The 24,270-nt window shown below is 38.3% G+C and overlaps 1 protein-coding gene across 3 annotated transcripts in view; it reads left to right on the top strand.

The window, feature by feature from the left end:
• The first annotated feature begins 535 nt into the window (after positions 1 to 535).
• Positions 536 to 24,270, top strand: part of LOC139471512 (D-glucuronyl C5-epimerase-like) — a 339,447-nt gene continuing 315,712 nt past the window's right edge. For all 3 annotated transcript variants that reach the window (XM_071253878.1, XM_071253880.1, XM_071253876.1), the window contains exon 1: positions 536 to 622. The gene's annotated coding sequence lies outside the window, so the exon portion shown is untranslated. The remainder of the gene's footprint in view (positions 623 to 24,270) is intronic.

Here is a 24,270-nt window from a genome sequence, read left to right as displayed (position 1 = left end):
TGATGACTCTTGGTCAGTTACGACAATATTCGCGCTCGACATTTCCGCCATGCATGTGACCAATGATTAAATAAAGTGTGCAGTTACACTGAAATGAATAAACATTTGCGATCTGAGTCACTTAATTTTGGCTTTCATCGTTCAACAAATTATAACTATACGCCGTAATGCTCTAAAACTAAACTAACCAAACTCACTACTATAAACGATAGGGCAGCTTACGCAACTAATAACGAGAACCTTTTCTTAGGATTGATCTTTTGCAATTAAATTCAAATAAAACAAGTGTGTTGAGATCAGCTGAAAAGGAAATACACGAATATATTTAGAAAATTACTCATTTCGATTGATATCACTTCTGATTGCACACGATCTCCACATATAACCATCAACTGCCAAGACACATTAAATATTAGGTCGAGACAAATTCGTAAACTGTAAACAGAAAAGTTTTCGCAGATAGCAAGATTGACTTTAGATTTGGGAACATTTGCACCCGACCCAAACAAAGCCAAGGGAAATAACGCAGGGTACACTTCCGGTCTCCGATGAGTTTGTTTTGAAAGGTAGAATTACGAGCTGTTGGTATTGCATGATCGAGCTATTTTAGAAGACACAATGGGTAAGTACTCACCCGACTTCTATTGGTAATATTCAAGGGGTATTTACAATATTTCTCACCTTCAGCTAAACAAAATATTCATTTAAAATCTCGTAGTTTCCCAAAAACAAGTTGATGACTTGCGGTAAAGCGCACGTGCACTTTCGCGCGAGCTTTGACAGCTGTCAAAGTGTAAACTTTGAATGGATAAACCATTTTATGATCACAAGAACTGTTATCCCAAACGTTGGAAGCAGATATCTAAGCGGCTGGGGCGTTTAGGTTCTCGTCAATGTCATTTTAGTTGAAAATAAGCTAAATAGCTGCTTCAAATAAAATATTGACACGAAAATAAGAATCTTTTCCGTTTTTTCTCTACTCACGATGACCGGGAGTATCTCTGCAGACCGCATTTTATTGTTATTTCAATGTAGCAGAAATAATTGCTATTTTTATATTTCTGGGTGAGCCGTCATCCCATTAAGCAAATGATATCAATTATGCCGATGCTCTTTCAGCAAGACCCTGCTAAATGCTGATGAGATGTTTTCTTTGATAAAGAGATAATAGTATAATGATAGAAAACGAGATGGCCATCGTCTTTCCCCTTTTCGTGTAACGGTTAAGCTTCAGTATTTAAATCTAGGGACCCAGCGGTTGAAACTAACAGTTTCAGTCCACTAGTCCTTATAATGATAACATATAGTAAAACCTTTAAAAATGGCAAATTTCTACTAGTCCTTAGGATACCTTTACTATTTGGCATTTTGGCAAGGACTATAGGACTTGTGCCAATTTCTAACCCTGGGGACCCCTCAAAGCAGAAAGGGTCGTTCTGAGCATAGGTACCCTGGTTATAGGGCCCTGTATACTGCACTGAGGGGACCCGTCTACAGTATACAAGCATTATCACATTTCCAGTACGACACCCAGATATAGCTGAACCTACCCAGCAAGGCAAAATCTCACTTTGCAATCACAATTGTACTTTGGGTTTGGGATGAGTAGTAGTTTTCTTGTTTTCTTGATCGTTCCAATATTACAGTTCTTTACTGAGATTTATTTTGTGGATTTGATCCATGAGTGCTGTGCTGGAAACACTGATAGTCAGTCACCAATGTTGGGATCAGGATTGTGACATGCGTTTGTAATCTGATTCGAGTGGTGGGCTCTGTGACTGGTGTTATTACATTGCAATATTGTACACCTAAAACAGGTTCCAAACATCTGCGTGATGACTTAACACATATTATATAAATAATTTGGTGTATGTATTACCTATTTGTAGGTGAGGTGAAATAGGGTTTAACGTCGGGTCCAAGAATATTGCACTTATATAGCGACATGCATGTACGTGTGTGTGTTTGTGTGGCTGCTTGTACTAGTCCGGACTGATGCCGATTTATAGTGCTAGCTCACTGAGATACCATGCCGCAGTTTAACATGAATACCCCACTCAGACACAGTATACTGACTCCGAGCCGACCAGTCCTTGTTTTAGCCCCTTAATGCCGAGTGCCAGACAGGGTAACAACAAGTACCATCTTTTAATGTCTTTTGGTATGACGCGGCCGGGGATCAAACCCCGAACCTTCTGCTCTCCGGGCGGACGCTCTACCACTAGACCACAGAGGTGGTCCATTACCTATTTGTAGCAGGGCAGTGAATGAGTGATAGGCAAACACACGCTACGGGTGAGAGAAGTTTATTCCGCCAATGGATTTGTCATATATTTATCTATCTAGGATATAGGATCTACACCCTGAAACAAATCAAAGGAATGATAAGTAATATTAACAATATACATAATGCAGTCATCGACATCACAGTATTACAAACCGTTTTACATTACAAATACATCTTATTCATATATAAGTTGTTATACTGTACAATGATCTGCTAACTGATGTAAGAACCAAATAGAATAATTATTCATATATTATCTAAGTGTAAAGAGATTATAAATCTCTACCAAAATACATACATATATATGACTTTACGGGTGTGACACACTTATGTGTTACACAAATATAGAAACTGACTATACAAGTTATTATGTGCCTACCCTCACCCTGTGGGTCAGACTGGGGTGTCTTCCCGACTAGTGCCTCAACTTATAATTCCGGATATCTGAATAAAACATATACTTTTATAACAATGACTTATACAACTATTTACATACACGTTAAAATATTTCTCCGGACCCCGTATAGTACAGACTTCATATTATACAGAACTGATCACAAAAGCATTTAAAACATGGCTTTTCCATTGGACGAGAGGTCGGTCACATGACCGCGAAATTGACGTTCATAAGTGTATGAACGACACAATTGACATTCTTACGTTTTTCACGTGACTGTGTTCTTGAAATGACGTAAACACTGACGGACTACTTCCACATTCCTGGGGAAACCCCTAGGATTTCTCTAGCACGAAAACATACATAAGCATTATTTCTGATCATTTAGAACCTTTAATCATTGTCTCAGCATTTCAGTATACATTGAGAAACGTAAGAGAGCTTGACTGCATGATTATTTACGAATTTGCTGGCTACGGCCCATCCTAATGAACAAACGAAAATATGCACGTCCCAACTATTGTCAGTATCAACTCGATCTGTGTCTAGGCTGACAGTGACCATCTCCATCAATCTACAAATTTACCTTGGTGTCTGTTTGACGCATCTTTAATCACCATTCAATAATCGGTCAGTTGATCAATGATGAGTAACACATGTAACCGCCACAGGTTCATTAACAACTTCGGAAATCCTCCCGTCACGTTTATTGTGTTGGCCATTTTGACGTCTTGTACTTGATGTAAATGTAATACGACGCGCTGTCTTTGTGACTGACTAACTGAGGTAGTTTTTTACAGACCTTTCTCATCTAATGTGTTATTATTTGAACACATTTGTTGCGTAAGATGTTTCCGAAGAGCAAGTTGTGCATCCATACACCCATGTCACCTCTCTTTTTGAGCAACTATACTACTCAAAAGAAGTTAAAGAACGCCCAATTCTTTCATATTACTATAGTTAATCTCACATGCCATGACAGATTAACTATAGTAATATGAAAGAATCGGGTGTTCTTTAACTTCTTGAGTAGTATATTTTACTCCGCGATATAGCTGGTTGTGGTATGGCTGTCAGTGTAAACATGAAGTCACACGTACTAAATAAAATTGTGTTTAGATCTTGGCCTACATCCTTTGAGGTAAGAAATTGTGATAACAAAATTATAAGAATTGACTTTCACTTTGTGTGAGTTCATTGGAATTTGAACCTTCATAGAGTGAGGGCCAAACATTGTATGAACGTCGTCGCAAGCTCGCAAGTGGCCCTCACTCTATGAAGGTTCATACTCAATGAACTCACACAAAGTGAAGGTCAATTCTTAAGTAACTGAGAATATGATAATATTAAACATGTTTATTTAAGTTTAGTATTATAGGTTTAATATACTGCAACATTTAACTGCTATAACATACAATACAAATATGCACAAACATATTAAACTAACCTAAGATTAGATGATTTCACTTGTCAACTTGTCTGTGTAAGAAATGTGTGCAGACTGAGAACATGCAGTGAGACAAAGAGTCAACTTTGAGGGTAAGCTTGGCCAATCAGTTGAGCACGTCATGGCTTGGGTTTGTTAAGGCTCACAACATGAAGCTCACATTAACTACATTTAATCTATCTTAACTAATGATTAAACATAAAAGTTGAACACTTACAATCAGATACTGAAGGTGAATAAAATAAATATGTACAATGTTGTATCTGTCACATATTAACAAAACAAAACGTATCTTGTCAGTAAATAATACCATTTTTTTGTTGGCTATGTATCAATGGTGAACATGAAATACGAGTTTGTTTGTTTGTAGTTTAATGCCACACTCTGCGATGTTCCAGCTATATTACGGATCTTCACAGGGCAGTTTCATGATGAGCTGGACTATACATGAAATAGGCAGTTGATAGATATCCTCCTTCTTTATCATTGAAATTGATCATACCCTTTTCAATTTCTGGATTTCCAGGTTGAGTTTGAGAATTATACTGTGCATTTCTTATCTGTTTGACCAGATTATTTGTGTGAAAGTACATTTCTCATTGGATGACAGTCGATGCAAGAAACCAGTCTGATAAACGTATCACAATGTGATGAATATGCAAATAAACTTGCAGGAACTGACTGCTATAAATTGTTTCCTTACTTTTATGCAATGCCATTTTGCTTGAAAAGCTATTGCCTCATACAGTCAAACACTGTTGTGTCCAAGTTAAAGGGACCTACATAATTACTTTGAGTTATCCAAGGTCGACACAACCGAAAAATAACTTTATAGCATACATCTATCGATTGAAGGAATGCCTAGTTTATCGTTGCGGACCTCATTATCCATGTTGACAATGTGTTTATAGGGACACCAAAGTCTTTGGCAATTTGTGATTTAGTTTGAGAACCCAGCTCAACTGCCATCACTGCTTCATACTTCCTCTTCATTGAATTTGCTGTTGATTTACTTTTTCTAGGTGTAGGAACAGCTGATCCGGTTGTCCTCTCGGTTATACCAGGTCCTTCACGACATTGCTCAGTCATGTTGCTAACCGCTGGGGCTGTTACGATTCAGTTGCATATTCGGTGAATCGAACCGTATCCATTCATGAATTGAATTCGTTATTCGTGGCTACTAGAATTGAATATTTATGAATATGTAAGCATGTGCATTTACATAAAAACACCAATAAGAACATATTATTTTCATAGTTTTCTTCAAAAGACAACACTCTTATACTATTTAATTTGACAGTATTGTGGTCACTGGTCATTGTCGCATTTGAGCAGATATTAGTATCTGGATAAGTGCAGTTTGTAAATGTATAATGTATTGATAATTAACAAACCATGTCAAATAATTTATGTTGTTATTCATTCACTGAATATAGCAAATAATACATCAGCTGCTGACTTGTAACCCTATTGTATTCGCCTCATAGTGTGAATCGTTTCAGCCGCACTGATTGATTTCCGTCATGTTACAACACTAGTATAAGAAAATGATTATCAAATCAAATCCTAATCTGTAACAAATATACTCACTAGATACACAGGTGACAATCACATGACTCTATTCACCTCTGCGCTTGGTGTTGATCAAATGACCTGTTAATCCCCGATAAACACATCAATTAAACTTTTCTTTACTGACAAGACAATAGGTCTTTGACACACTGAACTCATGCAGTGGACATTTCCATATTAAGTGAAGAGTGATGACTGATGAGTTGTGCCGAGATTGTCTCATCATAGTAAAGTTGTGCTGGAAGTACATGTAGTACTGGAAAATAACTTCTAGACAACAGTAACTTTAAGACATTAGATTCGACAGGAGGAATACACAGGGACCAAGCTTTTACTTCCAGACAACCATAACTTTAACACATTAGATTCCACAGAAGGAATACGCAGGGACCAAGCTATTACTTCAAGACAACCGTAACTTCAACACATTAGATTCCACAGAAGGAATACACAGGGACCAAGCTTTTACTTCAAGACATCCGTAACTTTAACACATTAGATTCCACAGGAGGAATACGCAGGGACCAAGCTTTTACTTCAAGACAACCGTAACTTTAACACATTAGATTCCACAGGAGGAATACGCAGGGACCAAGCTTTTACTTCAAGACAACTGTAACTTCAACACATTAGATTCCACAGGAGGAATACGCAGGGACCAAGCTTTTACTTCAAGACAACCATAACTTCAACTCATTAGATTCCACAGGAGGAATACGCAGGGACCAAGCTTTTACTTCAAGACAACTGTAACTTTAACACATTAGATTCCACAGGAGGAATACGCAGGGACCAAGCTTTTACTTCAAGACAACTGTAACTTCAACACATTAGATTCCACAGGAGGAATACGCAGTGACCAAGCTTTTACTTCAAGACAACCGTAACTTCAACACATTAGATTCCACAGGAGGAATACGCAGGGACCAAGCTTTTACTTCAAGACAACCGTAACTTTAACACATTAGATTCCACAGGAGGAATACACAGACACCAAGCTTTTACTTCAAGACAACCGTAACTTTAACAGATTAGATACACAGGGACCAAGCTTTTACTTCAATACAACTGTTACTTTACCACGTTAGATTCCACAGGAGGAATACGCAGGGACCAAGCTTTTACTTCAAGACAACCGTAACTTTAACATATTAGATTCCACAGGAGGAATACGCAGGGACCAAGCTTTTACTTCAAGACAACCGTAACTTCAACACATTAGATTCGACAGGAGGAATACACAGGGACCAAGCTTTTACTTCAAGACAACCGTAATTTTAACACATTAGATTCCTCAGGAGGAATACGCAGGGACCAAGCTTTTACTTCAAGACAACTGTAACTTCAACACATTAGATTCCACAGAAGGAATACGCAGTGACCAAGCTTTTACTTCAAGACAACCGTAACTTTAACACATTAAGATTCCACAGGAGGAATACACAGGGACCAAGCTTTTACTTCAAGACAACCATAATACAACTCATTAGATTCCACAGGAGGAATACCCAGGGACCAAGCTTTTATTTCAAGACAACCGTAACTTTAACACATTAGATTCCACAGGAGGAATACACAGGGACCAAGCATTTACTTCAATACAACTGTTACTTTAACACGTTAGATTCCACAGGAGGAATACGCAGGGACCAAGCTTTTATTTCAAGACAACCGTAACTTTAACACATTAAGATTCCACAGGAGGAATACACAGGGACCAAGCTTTTACTTCAAGACAACCATAATACAACTCATTAGATTCCACAGGAGGAATACCCAGGGACCAAGCTTTTATTTCAAGACAACCGTAACTTTAACACATTAGATTCCACAGGAGGAATACACAGGGACCAAGCATTTACTTCAATACAACTGTTACTTTAACACGTTAGATTCCACAGGAGGAATACGCAGGGACCAAGCTTTTATTTCAAGACAACCGTAACTTTAACACATTAGATTCCACAGGAGGAATACGCAGGGACCAAGCTTTTATTTCAAGACAACCGTAACTTTAACACATTAGATTCCACAGGAGGAATACGCAGGGACCAAGCTTTTATTTCAAGACAACCGTAACTTTAACACATTAGATTCCACAGGAGGAATACCCAGGGACCAAGCTTTTATTTCAAGACAACCGTAACTTTAACACATTAGATTCCACAGGAGGAATACACAGAGACCAAGCTTTTACTTCAAGACAACCGTAACTTTAACACATTAAGATTCAACGTGAGGAATACGCAGGGACCAAGCTTTTACTTCAAGACAACCGTAACTTTAACACATTAGATTCCACAGGAGGAATACGCAGGGACCAAGCTTTCACTTCAAAACAACCGTAACTTTAACACATTAGATTCCACAGGAGGAATACGCAGGGACCAAGCTTTTATTTCAAGACAACCGTAACTTCAACACATTAGATTCCACAGAAGGAATACACAGGGACCAAGCTTTTACTTCAAGACAACTGTTACTTTAACACATTAGATTCAACGGGAGTGCTTGTGTAAACAACATGGCTACAAATCATTGGGTACTATATGACAAGGGATCCCCTCATTTTGCCACTACCTATTGTTTAGAATAGGTAAAGCAGTCATCCATGCTGTTTGGGCGAACAATAGCAGACAACAGGGGTCGTTTCAATGTTATTAGCATTACACTTTCATCGAACAGAATTCCACACAACCATCATAAAATGGACAATGTCATTTCATGATGTCAATATTTGTGTTCATATCATTTGTCATTTCATCATGTTCATATCATTGTCATAGAAACAAAATAATCTTAAACAACTCATACAACCAGTGAGGTGAGATATCGAGGTTCATTGTGATTTCTGTGTGACTTTCTGCAGGAGGTTGACGATGCATATGAACGGGTTTGTTTGTTTAACTGATTGTAACCTATTTTTGTGCAGTTTAATTAACAATTTTCTTTCATTTTGTGAGAGTTCATTGGCTTACATGAGGGCCAATCTGTATGATCGTTGGAGCTCGGAGTGTTGTAATTAGTTGTATATGTTAGAAAATGCATTGTGAAAAGATATCCTGAGTCCCCCTCCAAACTTCCCTTTACTTATTTTTACAAAAACAAAAACAAGACAAATGTGGAAACTACATGTAAACTGTGTTTTATTGATGATATTGGAGATGAATTTCACTATATTTTTAAATGTCCATATTTTACTAAAGAAAGAATTCTGTATATCCCACCTACATATTCTAAAAGACCTAATATGATTAAATTTCAAAGACTTTTCACTTGTAAAGAGATATCTGTATTAAAAAACCTTAGTAAATTCTGTAAACATGTAATGCAAATTGTAAAATCTTCCGGCTAACCACATATCCGCTATTATAATGTGTATTTTGCTGTCATTTTGTACCTCATATGCCAAGGATCTCGGCCTGAGTGTAATAAAGATCTGTTCTACAAAGTCACACCATTTTCTTACTGAGACAAGCATTTGCCCCTCAACACGATATTTAAATTTTTGTTATTAATTTATCATGTTTACAGTTAATCATTGATCTGCACCCCTTATTACCATTAGCCATGGAGGGTAGACCACACAAAAATTAAAGAGAAATGCATTTCCCCGATTTATTTATAACATATCTAGCACTGTAAATTTTGCCATTACGATGAAAATTATTTACTGTGAATTTGATCAATTAAGATGTTAAATGTTGCACTAAACATGCTAAACTTCAATCTCATTAAATCAGATCTAAGTTCTTGCTGCCGCTAAACAAAGATCTGAGGATATCACATTACGAGTCATGTCAGAACGACCTTTCACGAACTTTGACCGACCACTAACAAAAAGTCAATATCAGCCAATGAGAAAGCAGCTTTCTCAAGCTTTACGGCACTCGTTTCAAACTGGCGACTTCCATTTCAGACAACACTTGAAAAATATGTTGACACAGTTCTCGATTAAAATTTTGAAAACTGAACAAACGAACATTCCGGAATGTCTTATATATGGTTGAGATTGTATGGCAGTGCTTCCCACATACCTTGCAATGCCTCTTCTGTTCAAATGTTAATCCAACGGAAGCGAGAGATAGACGATGATTTTGACGGAATCAGTCGAACAGGCCGTAACTATCGTTCAGAATACCCTGTGTTAAAGTTTTTGATTTTGCGTGATTGGAAAACACATTCCGACTGTCACTTTCATGATCTGGTAAGCGACGCTCTGATTGGTCGGATGAAAGGTCGTTCTGACATGACCCGTAATGGGATGTCCTCAGATCTTTGTTTAGCAGCAACGAGAACTTAGATCTGATTTTAATGAGATTGCACATAAACTTCAGAGGTTTATGATTGTGTACCTCTCATGATCATGATTATTTTCTTAGTATTATTTCAAATGACATATAAATGATATTTGTAATTTTAAGTTGGCATTGCTCTCTGTGAATGGCTGACATCTTTCTTTGTATAGCAATAGTGTCTTGCAGTTTTCTTTTTTCCAGTGATTGATGTTGGTATGGAGAATTTCGGTTTGTTGCCAACAAATGTCTTAGCCAGGATGGTTAGAATATTGTTATTATTGTACATTAATCCAACCTTATGTAAACATAGGAGCATGCAATATGGGTCATCTAATGAAGGGACCCTGAAGAGACGATGTTTAGAATACAGCAGTTGTTATTCATATAAATATGTCCTTCACCTGTCGTGTCTCGTTTCATCTATATGCACCTATACACGTCTACCATCTTTAGTTGAAATATTGCGTGAGACACCAAGGAATGTAACTCTTGCTAGAATCTAAAATTTGTCATTCTGGACTGCAGTCTTCATAAAATGGACAAACATTTGAGCCATAATGTCTATACCAAAGTTTACAAGATATGTTTGGATTTGTTTTTAGTGTTTTATCATGCTTATTTCTGGAACTTGCATAAAGAATTCAATAACTGTTTTTATTTCATAAATTGCATCTTTAATTTGTTTTCCTTTGCTGTCACCTAGATGTAAATAACTTTTGCTAAAAGAAGCGTGAGAGAACTTTATTCTTCTCTCCCACTCACTGGGCCACTCAAAGTGCTGTCACTCCACACACCAGTGATCGAAGCTGCAGTAAAATCACTGAGATTTTCCTATGTTCACTGAGAAGTTGGTTTCAACTAGGTCTGGGACGAGTACAAATATACTACCCGGGTACCCACCCCCTATTAATCAGACCCAACCTGGGTACCTGCTGTAGGTCTCAAGAGATGGGTCCATATGTCAGATTGGGAAAAGTTTGACGATCTGGTCAAGCATACTTTGAAGTTGCTGAGTGCGGCTTTAAACAACAAACAAACAAAACAAAACCTTCGGGGTCCAAATAATTGATGAGCGTTATAGACGATCAGCGGTTTAGCCAACATGGAGTCGTAGGGGGTAGATGACCACCACAACAGTACAAGCTTGCTCTGACTGACTGACATGATCTATGCTGCACTTTTCAGAGTTTGAAAAAAAGAGTTAAAAATCTGTCCAGATATCCAACAACCATGTTTTTATAAGCAGATAGTGTAATAATTGGATTAATTGCGGACTTCAGTTCCAGTGTTGTAATGCTCGCAGTTTTCTTGTCATTGGGAAAATAGGAAACAATGTGTCTCCATGTTTTACATATGATAGGGATTAGGAGGAATGAGGCCTTTTATGGCTGCTTCAATGGCCTTATGATGAGACATTCATACAAAAATGAAAGAAAATAATCTTGAGATGAATGGGATACTTTATGGTGCAACAGTAGTGTCATCATTTATAAGCCCTATATTTATTTCAGTCCGAACTGGAAAGGGAAAAGTCTATTCTTTTGTTGTCATAAGTACTTTAGTTGATGTAGGTTAACATGGTTAAAGCTTTCGTTCATCAAGCCAAAGACGTGGTTTCGATTCCCCACATGGGTACAATGTGTGAAGCCCATTTCTGGTGTCCCCCGTTAGTATGTTGATGGAATATTGCCAAAAGCGGGATAAAACCATACTCACTCACTCATGAGTACTTTAGATACAGTCTGGAGTGAATGGCAAATAACTCTATTTCAAAATTTAGAATTTGATGCCAGAACAAGTCCTCTTTCTATAACATATGTTATATTTGGGATAACACTTTCTTAGTAAAGTACAGATTCTAGTACTTTTGGGGGGTTGAGTCCCGTCCGGGATTCGAACCCACACCTGCTAGGGTGAGGCATCTAATCGCCAGCACACAAAGTCAGCGATCTAACCCACTCAGCCGCCACCGAGGCTTCCACAAAAATGAAAGTCTGACAACTGGTAGTCTAGATCACGTACTTTGAGTACTCCCCTGACAAGTGTAAATTGGCACGGCTCCCATGGCCGAAAGCTATGAATACACAATGCCATTTAGAAAGTGGTCAAATGTAACATATGTTATATTTGGGATAACACTTTGTTAGTGAAGTACAGATTATAGTACTTTTTGGGGGTTGAGTCCCGTCCGGGATTCGAACCCACACCTGCCAGGGTGAGGCACCTAATCGCCAGCACACAAAGTCAGCGTTATCCCAAATATAATATGGTTTTCTGTCATCTTGAACTAACCAGCTAATGTTTAACATGCTGTCGCATCGGTTATTGAATTCAGCTTTGAATGTGACATTTCGGTGCAGGTGCTTGTACAATATCAAAGACTTGATAAGATACTGGCACATGTACAAAAACATTGCATGGAACGCATAAGGAAATTGAAATGATAACGTTACCTGCGCCCGTTACCTTTCAACAATGGATGAATCAGACATTTTATGGCTGCTTCAGAGCTCCCCATCATTGATGATTGGTTTGCTGTCTTACTCAAGGGTAATGTCAGAGAAACTGTTTTTGTCTTGATTTGTTATTAGGGTGGTCGGGTAGTTGAGTGGTTAAAACGTTCACACGTCATGCTGAAGACCGGGGTTTGATTCCCCACATGGGTACAAAGTGTGAAGTTCATATCTTGTGTCCACCTCATGATACTGCTGGAATATTGCCCAAAGTGGCAATGAATGAAATGCATGATTCTGTGAATGGTTGCATATTGATGATGAGTCAGCATATGTTTCATTGTGATTATGAATAGCAGTGATAGATGATAAATCTTACATCTTAACACTGGAACCATTCGGGATGTGGGTTAGAATTGGTCAACAGAGCTCTATTGCCAGTCTTAAGAGGTACAGGGACTTGTCTAGGCTTGCTCAGGGCCAATATAGGCTCCCAGTTTGAAGCAATTGTTAGTAAATATTCCCAAATTGAAGAAATTGCCAAGTTACGTGATTATGGTAAAAACTAATGGTGGCAGAGGTGATGAGCAGTTCACTGACAACAGGACCAATGAAAAAGAATAGGCTTTGATCTTCACTTTTACATTTTTTAATTGAATGAAATATATATATTAAAATAAATTTCCAAAATTATGTTTTTTTTTCTATTTTGTCGTCAAAGGAGACTTATTTTGGAATCCTAGATGTATCCCTGAGGGGACTAAATTGGACTGGCACATTGAAAACCATCATCGTGTCACAATGTTATGTCACTGGTTTGCCTGGTCCAGAGTTGATTATTAACAGACCTTTGTGGTAAAGTTGGAATATTGCTCACGGAGGTGTTACCAGCAGGTGTCCAGAATGTGCCGGACAATCCGATTGGGAATCTCAAATGTCCGGTTTAAAATATTGCTTACCGGACATTTAAATTTTTGGTCCGGACATTTTACCAGTACACATTATGTCACTCCAGCGAGTGAGTTTGTAATGAAAACAATTAGCTTTTGAAATCATGTCTATTTACCAAGTGTACAATAAGGTCAATCCTAAGTTTGATTAATGATAGAGAAGACGTATGCAATGGAAAATCTCATTTGTATTAAAGGTAAACCCACTGAGATTCGTGAGTTTAGGTCCTTTCTTCTATGATGGAAATTGTTTGCTTTTTGTCCATATTGCAACAATGTTGCTACTTTCTGATATATGGGTACACTTTTTAATATTGTTATTGAGGTCAGCTTCATCACAAGGGAACACTTCCAAAGGGACTCCCATGTTCAATTTGTCCCTATTATGTATTATCCAATCAGAGTCAAGCATTGTTTAGTGTCATGGTAGAATGTAAGTTAGGCCTGGCGTTTTATATTTTTCGGATAATGGACCCGCCGTCTCTAATTTTTGCGAAATAATAATCAAATTTCCATTATATTTATTTTATCTCAAACTGGAACTCGAAAAGGCTCCCTTGACAATTGTCCGTGTTGTAAGTGATAGAATTTTTATTGTTACAAGTGTCTTTATCGTCACAAATGGCAGCCTTTTGAGCACAGAATATGTTGATTAAGTATTCCAGAGGCATTCTGCATTTAAAAAAATGCATCTGGCTTTCTTTTCTTTTTTTCCCTCCTCCAACCTGGACCCTGGCTGAAAAATCCGTAATCCTAAAAATAAAAAAAGCCTGGCCTTTCAATGCTGCTCATTAAGTTGGATCATACAAGCATTGGATACTTGTTTTGAATCCTAGCCCCTGTAAAGGTCGCTGTTATTTGAATCTGGGGACCTCCTGATTCTGTCCGGGTTAGAATTGGTCTTCAGCAACCTGTGCTTGTCGAAAAAGGCATCTAACCGGATCGGGTAGTCAGGCTCACTGATGCTGTTGATGCATATCATCGTATCCCGATTGCGTATATTCATAATATTGATTGTCTGCTTTAGACTCGATTATTTACAGACCCTTGCCACATAGCTGGAATCTTGCTTAGTGTGCCGTTAAATCGCAAACAAACAGACCTAAATCTTTAACTTTCAACATTATTATACAACATCAGTGTCATGACAAAGACCTTTTCATGCTAAAGAGGCTGACCAGCAATGCCTTTTTTCAGAGGTCTGAAGCATAATTATTTTTTAAAATAATTTTCAGGGACAATTTATATTCCCTGAATATCAAGTTGTTGTTTCCAAATGGGGATGAATTGGGTACAATGTATCACTTTGCTGATTGTGTGTCATCAAACCCCAATGCCTGGCCTTTTTTTCATAATTAAATTTCGAGAATACTGATGAAATGGAAAAAAGTTCAAAATTCAAATTTTCATTAAAAATACAATATTTATATCATCATGATCACAGCTGGCCCAGAAATTTTTTTTTCTAGAATTTAGAAATGACAGTGAGGGGCAGTAAGTCTAGCCACATCCGGGGACCTTACCTTGTCCAAATATTTTGGAAAAATCCGTAAATCTACTAAAACAGAAATCTATTGGATTGTTGCTCATTCAGTCACTGCTGGGTTTGTCTTGCAGGTATTGATAATTTGCAGGCTGCTTGAAAATTGTTGAGTGCTCTCTTAGACAACACTCACTCACTCATTCATTCACAGTACTCATTCATTCACAGTACTCATTCATTCAGTTCTCAAGCAACTGAACAATGTACATGTGAAGATAAACCAAATGATGAAAGTGTGTCTTTTCCCATTAAGAAGTTTAAAAATCCTATTGTTTTGGAATTTTAGAGGAAAGTGATCAAATGCCCGTTTCAATGTGTGAAGCCCATTTCTGGTGTCACCTGCCATGATATTGCTGGAATATTACTATAAGCTGTGTGAAACTATACTTGCTACCAATATGCCAAAAAGGCCTTGTTTTTCTTGAGGACATTTCACATTAACCAAATAATAAATTAGTGCCATTAACTCTTTGGAAGTTCGGGGACACACGTGGCCCAGTCGTCTAAGGCGCCGCCATTCACTGTGCAGAGTTGCGTCCCTTGGGCATGCCAGAAACCTATGATTATGGGTTCGAATCCTGGTTCTCCCCAGTTATGTTTTTAGGTTTGTCAGCACCATACCCGTGCTCGTGGGTTTTACCAGAGTGGTAAACGTCTGAGACCTGCGTCACTTCAGGCTTTCCTCCCACATTAAGCTGACACGCTGTGATATAACTGGAATACTGTTAAAAGCCGAGTTAAACTCAACTCACACACTCACTCACTCTTTGGAAGTTCTCAAATCCATTCATATTTTACATTTTTAGGGAAATAATATGAATATTATAAAATGCAAGATAGTAATTTAATGGATAGGAGATGGTGATGTAAAAAGAACTGGGACAGAAAGACGAAGAAGATCTTCTTGGCCGATGTTGTAGGTGCTCTATATATCATGGCTGCCGTTGTGTTGTCGCCAAATTAAGTGCTCACTGTTGCTCCTCATTGACACTTTTGCACCAGAGCCGATTGTGAGACTTTGATTAATTCCGAGTGTTCCGCCACCAGACTCTGTGTACAATTGTAAATCTTCTCACTTTGTCTGTTCTTTGATTTGTCAAGTTATTTTCAACATCAATCAGAGTCATAGTTAATCGAGGTTCCGCTGCAAAACTTGGATATCATTGGTAATTCTTATTTCATGATCTGATCAACGATACCGACACGACTCTTGTGAACTTGTAGTCTGCTGGCACAAGTCGGAACTGATGAATTTTATTCAGACCTTGTCTCGTGGGATACCGAGAAATTAGGCATCATTGCAAAAAGTGCATCATGGGAAGATGTTGGTCTGGAAAGGAATCAATTTTTTCCAACATTTCAACTGAAGTTGTGTTTAAGATGATGTTATCTTATCTAAAGCTGTAGTTCCTGTGCAGGATAAAAAGGTTTTAATGTTTTTCTGGAAAATTACAATCCCTAGGATCTTTTTTGGGATATTTTCAAAATTATACATGTTGTGTCTTTGTTATATGAGTAGTCTTATGCATGTTGAAAAGGAATGTTGAGATGACTTCAATAAAGGTGTATAGATTAAAAAAACATATTTGTTGTCTCAGATAAGACAAAGGAAAGCTTTGTCTCTTTGACCTTCCCTTGTGGAAAGCCCAAGGCCAGGGACAGCAAGGTACTGTGTCCATTTCGGTTGCCTTTCTCTGACAAAGACATAGGATGCAGGTTCTGTTCTATTCCAGAATCCCCACAAGGAATATGTATGATGTCTGAAAGGCCGCTGGTGGGGACTATATTTTCATCCATAATGTCATATTAAGGTTACCTTTTTTCCTGATTTCCCTGCCTTGACTTGATACAGATGAATAATTCAATTGCATACAAAATTAGTTGTCCACCCAGGAGTACAACACATATGCTACTTTCCTAACAACTGATCCTGAGAAGACCTCATTTTCTGGTACTTAGTCATATTGATTTTATTGATTTATTGGAGAAGTTGGACAAACAGCAGCCGAGCAGAAGGTCAGATCTTATGGGATTGTGGTGCTAGTGTGTTAATACACTCCGCTGTAGAGTGTCTGATGATAGTCTCGTGGGAGATACGTGTGAACATGGTGAATAAGATTGAGCTGATTGAAACATATCAGGATATTATTTTTCACTGTCTTCGGGATCTTGGATGTAAAAGTGTACTTCTCTCTGTGTGCATCCAGCCAATCTGTTCGTTCTTTTTCATTCTTTAGCAACTTCTTTTCCAAAATTATTGGGCATTTCAAAATAATTTACCACAACTTATTATATTTAAACTTGTCATTTTGAAAAAATTAAATAGCTGCGTTTTCAGAACACTGTAATTAAGACACATCCTCCATCCACCTTTCTTCTCTAACTATCTGGCTCAATGTTTTGAATAATGAGAGGAATTTTACAGAACCCATGTCTACTTTGCAGAAAAGTTTCGTTTTGCGAAAATTATGTGAAAAAAAAGAAGATAATGGCCAAAAAATGACACTCAGAAAGAGTGCAGGGTGTTACCTTGTCTCCCTGTAATTAATTTTGAGGGGACCCGTGAAGATCCGAGGAGAATAGGTCTTCAGCAACCAATGCTTGCAGTAAAAGGCGACTATGCTTGTCGTAAAAGGCGACTAACGGGATCGGGTGGTCAGGCTCGCTGACTTGGTTGATGCATCTCATCGACCCCAATTGTGTGGATTGATGCTCATGATATCAATCACTGGATTGTCTGGTCCAGACTGGACTATTTACAGACCGCCGTCATATAGCTGGAATATTGCTGAGTGCGGCGTAAAACAACAAACCAAACCAACCAACAACAGCAGTATGAGGTCCTGGGCACCGTTCCACAAAGCGATCTTAGCACTACAACTATCGTGTTAAAGTATGGGAGTTACAATCACCTTAGCGCTAAGATGGCTTTGTGGAACGAGGCCCTATAAAGTAATGAAATGGTGTAGTGTACTGGACGTTTAGATAATTACTTTAGAGCCTTGCCTGAATCAATGATCAAGTGGACAGTGGTCATGATTGATGGATGAAATAACAGACACCCACAACACCTCTTGATGGGCTGTAGGTACAATGAATAATAATGTGCGTCCCTCAAGGTGCAGTATATTGTTTTCCTGCGTCCATTCTATACATTTGTGCATAGTGGACGCTCTTTTGTGCGTCTCGTAAATCCCTGGAGTAAAATTTAAATTGTCTAAATATAAAACGAAGCACTCATAATAGGTTAAAATATGTATGGTTCATTAAGGAAATGGCTTCATGTTTTCAAGATATGATGGTTGTGTGAACATGGTGAAAATCGTTTGCTATTATTTATCTTTTTAAAAGCAGTTCATTGTATCATGTTCACACATTATCATTGAGATGTTGAATCATCCGATCCAGGTGAGCTTCTGTACCCGTGTACCGTGTTTCTGAAGATACGACAAATTACTAGCAAACCATTGGAACAACAAAATGGCCTGGTGTAAGGGAAGTAAGGCTATTTGAGCTTGGACAAATGGTTGATACATTTATATATGTCAAATGTCTAACATGGTCAAATACTACCCAGTTTGATGTTAAATAAAACCGAACTCATTCACTCCAACTGCAGGATAAAACCAAAACCAGACTTCTTTTTGTTTCCTGGTTGAAATTTGTTTGCTTCCTTGGTTGACATACCTGTATGTTTCTTAGTGGACGTTTGTTTTGTATTCGCGTCTTGACTTCTTTGTTTCTTGCATGAGTGATTTGTTTGTTTCTTGGTTGACGTTTGTTTCTTTTTTGACGGACATGTCTGTTTCTTCTGTGACTAACTTATTTGTTTCTTGCATGACAGACTTGTTTCATTCCTGGTTGACGTTTGTTTGTTTCATCACAGACCGACATGTTTCTTGCCTGGCATATTTGTTTGTTTTATTGATGGAAAGATATTTGTATGTGAAATACTTGTTGGAGGTGGGGAAAATATGGAATAAGAAGACATTTGAGATTTATTTATAGTTATCAATTGTATATTTTAATATTGCCTCTTGTTATGATTGTTCCATGTTTGTCATGCTGGTCAAGTTAAGAAATTGTATTTCCCTTTTACGGCGGGCGGGCGGCAGGGGGGAGGGGGGTCATGTAAATTTGCATACAGTGGAATATCTCAAACAGTGGAGTCTTATTTCATCCATTTTTCATAATATAAGGGTTGGAACATAATGAACCAATTTTTTACAATTTGATAGCCTCAATAAGTCTGTGATTATGGTTATAAAAAATGTTTGTCAAATGCTGCAGAATATTTTGCCTCAGCATGTCCAGTCATTACCAGCATCATGGCGTCAAACATTCTGATGATTCATATTTCATCTGCATCTGGAAACTTGATCAAAGGACTTTGTTCTGTTTGATTTGAAAACAAATTTAAAACATATTATCTCAAGCTTATTTTTTATGCCATCCATTTATAACAGAGCTATTTCATTCTCAGCTGTCGACGTGCATTACAGTAGTTTCTCAATTGAAGAGATTATTAAAGAACTTCAGGAAATGATATGTTGAAATTGTATGGGCAGGTGATGATAGTAAAAAGCCCTCATATTCGAGGGTTTTGCCTTCCTATAAGAAGATACCTCCTTCCCTCACAGCTGTTTTGATGATGTAACTTGTTCATATTTCATTTCATGTTTTGACGGGTGTTGCTCATCGGTTTCTGCCGTGTCAATCATTGTCGATAACATCAGAGAAATAATAGATTTTTCTGAAATCTGATCTGCATGCCGTTTAACTGTTTCCCTTACCTGCATGTCACCGACGCCTTTGTCTGTGCCCAATCTCATCATGAAAAACATTAAAAATGCCAAAATCTGTAAATTTCCTTGGCTGTCTGTTGACATGGAGTAAATTCTGATGTGAAAAGTCATGCTTTTCATCACATAGTATTTGAAAAAGAAATTGACACCAGTGTTGTTACCATGGTTACTTGTTATAAAGTGCAATAAGTGATCTTTTTCTCTCCATGTTTTTGCGAATAAGAATTAACAGTTTTGTGTGGACTGTGGCCCTATGTGAACTGTACACTGTAGTCTGATTATCATCATAACAGATAGTGTTTGTCTTCCGATTTGAATGGATTGTGGACATTTAATGGCTATGTTTACTTCATCAGGGCCTTAGATGTGTGATTCCTGCACGCGATCAGTAAATACAGGTCTATGACGGATTCCATGTACGCATGTTAAAAAGGATATCAGGTTATTAGGCAGGAGATTGTTATAGTATTGGCCTTTTGAAATATTTCATTATTTGTTCCCAACAACTAAAAACAAAAAGTGATTTGTTTGAGTATTTTACGCAAATACGCAGCTAATCTGTATCTCTGATATCAGGGTCATTAATCATAGGTATTAATCATGACAGTCAATGGGGTATTGACTATAATTAGTTTTGTGTATATTTATCATTATTTGCATATTGTTGAGTGCGACAACAAACAAATGAAAACAAAAGTATATCAATATCATGGATGCTGGATTAAAAATGTATTAATTGAAAGGGAAATGAATTTGTTTCCCAAGTGGAAGTGTAAGCCTCTATGTTGAATCTTGTGTGTTAATGTTAACCAGCTGATATCAAACTTGAGTAGAAATAGATATTAGGGAGGGTTTTCTGAATTCCAAATGTATTAAAAGGTATGTGTGAAGTGTAAAAGAACAATTATTAACCTGGAAAGCTGATAGTAAGTTTGGGGACAAGGATAAATGGGTGTTACTTGGGAGGGGGCTTCTATTTTTGATGGTAAACCTTTCTCTTTATATCTGGATGTTGGTGGGTATTTTGTTTTCTGTGTGAGTGAGTGAGCTCATTTAGTGGTGCAGGTCTCAGATGTTCACCACTTGGGTGAAACCCACATGCTTGGTATAGTGCTGACAAACCTTGAAACATTATCAGAGCAAATCAGGGATTTGAACTGAATATTGTAAGTTTGTATTATGCCTGAAGGTTGGGGGACCTTGGATAACTGCATGTTGTTTTAGTGTGTCTGTTTGTGTGTGTGGGTATGCCTGTTGGTGTGTGTGGGTATGTCTGTTGGTGTGGGTGTGTCTGTTGGTGTGTGTGTGTGTGTGTCTGTTGGTGTGGGTGTGTCTGTTGGTGTGGGTGTGTCTGTGGGTGTGTCTGTTGGTGTGTGTGGGTGTGTCTGTTTGTGTGGGTGTTTCTGTGTGTGTGTGTGGGTGTGTCTGTTGGTGTGGATGTGTCTGTGTGTGTGTGGGTGTGTCTGTTGGTGTGGGTGTGTCTGTTTGTGTGGGTGTGGGTGTGGGTGTGTCTGTTGGTGTGTGTGGGTGTGTCAGTTGGTGTGGATGTGTCTGTGTGTGTGTGGGTGTGTCTGTTGGTGTGGGTGTGTCTGTTTGTGTGGGTGTGGGTGTGTCTGTTGGTGTGTGTGGGTGTGTCTGTTGGTGTGGATGTGTCTGTGTGTGTGTGGGTGTGTCTGTTGGTGTGGGTGTGTCTGTGTGTGTGTGGGTGTGTCTGTTGGTGTGGGTGTGTCTGTTTGTGTGGGTGTGGGTGTGTCTGTTGGTGTGTGTGGGTGTGTCTGTTGGTGTGGATGTGTCTGTGTGTGTGTGGGTGTGTCTGTTGGTGTGTGTAGGTGTGTCAGTTGGTGTGGATGTGTCTGTGTGTGTGTGGGTGTGTCTGTGTGTGTGTGGGTGTGTCTGTTTGTGTGGGTGTGGGTGTGGGTGTGTCTGTTGGTGTGTGTGGGTGTGTCTGTTGGTTTGGGCGTGTCTGTTTGTGTGGGTGTGTCTGTTGGTGTGTGTGGGTGTGTCTATTGGTGTGGGTGTGTCTGTTGGTGTGGGTGTGTTTGTTGGTGTGGGTGTGGATGTGGATGTGGATGTGGATGTAAGAGAACAATAACAATATTGCTTGTTGTTAATCCTGTCCTCAATGTTGACTGTAGAGTATCATTAGTTTTTGTGTCATTAAATGGTAACCAGTCAGTCCTTGACTGCATTGAATCAGGAAAACAACAAACAACATCCAAGCAATCAAATCCTAAGCCTATGTTGCAACATGGCAGTGATATGAAGGTGAGGGATAAGTAGGGCTACTTGGAGGAACGAAGTAGGAAATATGCACATAATCATCCATGTTGTGGCGGAGTCATATAATGATATCCTGTTGGTGCATCGGATGACAACTAATAATTTGGTAGATGCGTCCTCCAGGGTCTACTTAGTCACCTATTTACGGCGCACCATTAGTCCTCTCTTCTTCAGCAGCCATACCTATGCAGCCTTGGCATTCTGCTTTCCCCAAACCTAGCCACAAGATACATTTGTGTAATCCCGATAATAACCGTCGGTGCCGAATACGGCAACATGGAAGACATTTTCTTTCTTCACTATTTCTGTCTTTGACTTGGTTGACCTTCAGAGTCGTCTTGAAGAGTAAGCTTAGTGGTTACGGTTAAAGGGTCACAGACGGAGTTAGATTCCCCGTGGTAGGGTAGCCTACTGGTTAAAGCGTTTGTTTGTCATGCAGAAGGTCTGAGTTTGGCTTCCCACTTGATTACAAAGCCGATTCTGAGTGCCCTCGCCATGATATTGTTGAAATGACACCGTTCGTTCTTGCATGGTGTCTTTGATATTGTTGGAATATTTCTCTAGCTGCGTAAAACCTCTTGGACAGAATAAGATTTGTTTGCTGTCGCTTCATATTGTTGTTGACTGTCAGGATTGATTGCATGTCATTTAAATTATGTATGAAATGCATTAATGATCAACTTTCTAAATATCATAAATAATATAACATGGAGTAGTTAATGTACCTCAAAAATATGATCCCTTAAGATATCAAATATTGGCCAAATTTCTCAGCACTCAACCACCCATCAAAACAATTGTTGTTTCAAGGCTCTTCACATTCTGGGTAATTATTTTTTCTTCATTTGATCATAAATGTTTGTTCTGATGAAATGAAAACTCACAAGTACCTTAGTTTCTAATGATCAGGAACTTTTGATTTAAATAATTAAAAACATTAAAAATCTGGACCATTATTATGATTCCATCATCGATTGGATGAAATGGGCTCGGTCATGGCAACAAGGGTTGACAACTCCACGTGGACAAAGATTCCATTGTACCACAACCCATTTTTAATAATTAACCCATACTTGTCGTAAGAGGCGACTAACGGGATTGGGTGGTGAGGCTTGCTGACTTGGGTGATGTATGTCATCGTATCCTTATCGTGTCAATTGATGTTCATGATGTCAATCACTGGATAGTCTGGTCCAGACTTAATTATTTACAAACCACTGTCATATTGCTGGAATATTGCTGAGTGTGGTGTTAATCAACAAAAAAACAATCATTTCTAATATTTAGGCCAGAATAATCACATCATCACAAGATCTTGGGGAAGGGCATCCACACCTAGTGGTCATAAACCCAACATTTCCATTGGACAAAGGTTCCGGGCAGAACAAATTTACCAGTTGACCACTGTTGATCTGTCAACAAACCGGGAGGATTAGACCAAAGCCACATTCAACTGTTGGACAAAACCGAAGAAATCCTCCATCTTGAAATAACAAAAATGGCGGAAATCGAATCCTATTACACTTATTCTTTGATCTTTCGGGGTTAGACAGCCCATTATGTTCTACGAGATCGCAAACAGATGAAAGCTGGAATAAGGCTGGCCCTTATCTGGGAGCTGAGATGGGGAAGGAACCCTTTCTAACTAGATTAGGATGTTATTCCTTTATACTTAATTATTGGCTTCGAGCATGGGACATATCTTGCTGTTTGTATCACTGGTATCAGTACAGCCTGTTGCTTGAAAGAAGGTAGGATTAAATGGGACTTCACCATGTAGGGAATTAATCATCATGTGATGAGGAAAATTACTTGCGATTCATAAATAGTGCATTGCAAATACTCTGATAACAAGTTAATCGATACCTGGTTTTTTTATTTCCTGGTCGACAGATTGCTTGTTAAAAATGCTTGTCGATTAAAAGAGACATTTCAGATTTTGTTTGTTCTTTAAAAAGTTATTTTACAAAGTGAGCAGTTTTTGGTAATCTTGTCTTTTAAAGATGATGGTTTTTTTGTGTTTGGAAAAATGGCGATGAGATCAAATTGTTTTCTATTTTCATCATTTTAGAGTCGGCAGAATCCCTAAACCAGTTTTGAACAATTGTCTTGCCTAATATTGAAAGCATGGTTAAATGATGCATACAATGCTGTGCTGTTAGTTTTGCTTTGTAAAATGTTGGAATTATATAAAGTGAAAGAAAGGTAATTTTAGATGTCTGAGATGGTTCTTCATGA

Source organism: Haliotis cracherodii, unplaced genomic scaffold (assembly GCF_022045235.1).
Source record: "Haliotis cracherodii isolate W230 unplaced genomic scaffold, xgHalCrac1.p SCAF_23, whole genome shotgun sequence".
Taxonomy (NCBI): Eukaryota; Metazoa; Mollusca; class Gastropoda; order Lepetellida; family Haliotidae; genus Haliotis; species Haliotis cracherodii.
This window is presented reverse-complemented; position numbering and strand designations above follow the sequence as displayed.